Here is a 1,425-nt window from a genome sequence, read left to right as displayed (position 1 = left end):
TATCTCGAAACAAATTTAGTACCACCTCACGTATATGTTTTCAATTCAAAGTGAAAGCGTAAACTTACAGGAAAAAAGTGTATTGTTGGGTGAACCCGAAAGACTCAACCCGTGCTTTATTATTAGAAAAAGATTATCACACGTTTTTGGAATAGTCTTCCGTTCAGTCCTCCTACATGTAGTGTATTCCTTCAATTTTTTTATTGTCTTTGTTCCATACCCTTAACTGTGATTCGGTCATAATGCAAAAAAAAAAAAAACATGCTTCATTAGTCTAATTTGATTACGTTACCACCTAACAAACTCATTTAAGACTTGTGAGAAAATTCTCTCGGACACTAGTGCTAGATTCTGGTATCACCCGAAAGAATCTCTTCTTCAAACCTTTCTATCTTTAGTGTACAATAACTAGTGTTCGATGAATTACGTAGGTCAAACTGATGAAATCTCAATCTTCATGTAGAAAAGTATATATGTTGCATACCATTTTATATATCTAGTCACAGCAAAGACACGGTAAGCTAGCTTAGCATGAACCTTTTGGCACTATGGTCTTTGCAATATTTACTTGTCGCAACAACTTGATCGTCTAATCTCCTTCACACACAAGTTTGCTTTTTAAAAAGGTTTGTCTATTTGCATAGTCCACCTTTCATAAATTGTGAACAACCAAAAGGATTTGTTGATCCCTCCTTCCCTAAATGTGCATGTGCTCTCTCCCAACAACTATAGTATTCTTTTTAGTGTCCAAGCATCGTTCGTTATTCCCTAACGAAAAAACACAAGGGCTTGTTATACTCTTCCATTAATTTGGGCCGCATCAAGAGAGATCCGGCTTGCTGGTCGATGAATAATTAGTTTACAATAATTACTGGTCGATGAATTACGTAGGTCACAACTGGTGAAATCTCAATCTTCATGTATAAAAGTATATATGTTGCATGCCATTTTATATATCTAGTCACACCAAAGACACGGTAAGCTAGCTTAGCATGAACCTTTTGGCACTATGGTCTTTGCAATATGTACTTGTGGCAACAAGTTGATCGTCTAATCTCCTTCACGCACAAGTTTGCTTTTTTAAAAAGGTTTGTCGATTTGCATAATCCACCTTTCATAAATTGTGAACAACCAAAAGGATTTGTTTATCCCTCATTTCCTAAACGTGCATGTGCCCTCCCCCCACGTCCGGCAACAACTATAGTATTCTTTTTAGTGTGCAAGCATCGTTCGTTATTCCCTAACGAAAAAACACGAAGGCCCGTTATGCTCTTCCATTAATTTGGGCCACATCAAGAGAGATCCGGCTTGCAACTGGTGGCCCGCCGCGCGCCCGATAACGTCTAGGTTTGGTTGGACAGCGTCGTGGGCGAAACAAACGCTCATTTGTTTAGTCCCACATCGGCCAGCCGGGGAGAGTCAGAG

The sequence above is a fragment of the Triticum urartu genome, chromosome 4A (genome assembly GCF_056163025.1).
Source record: "Triticum urartu cultivar PI428250 chromosome 4A, HENAU_Tu73, whole genome shotgun sequence".
Lineage (NCBI taxonomy): Eukaryota > Viridiplantae > Streptophyta > Magnoliopsida > Poales > Poaceae > Triticum > Triticum urartu.
Note: the sequence above shows the minus strand (reverse complement) of the source record.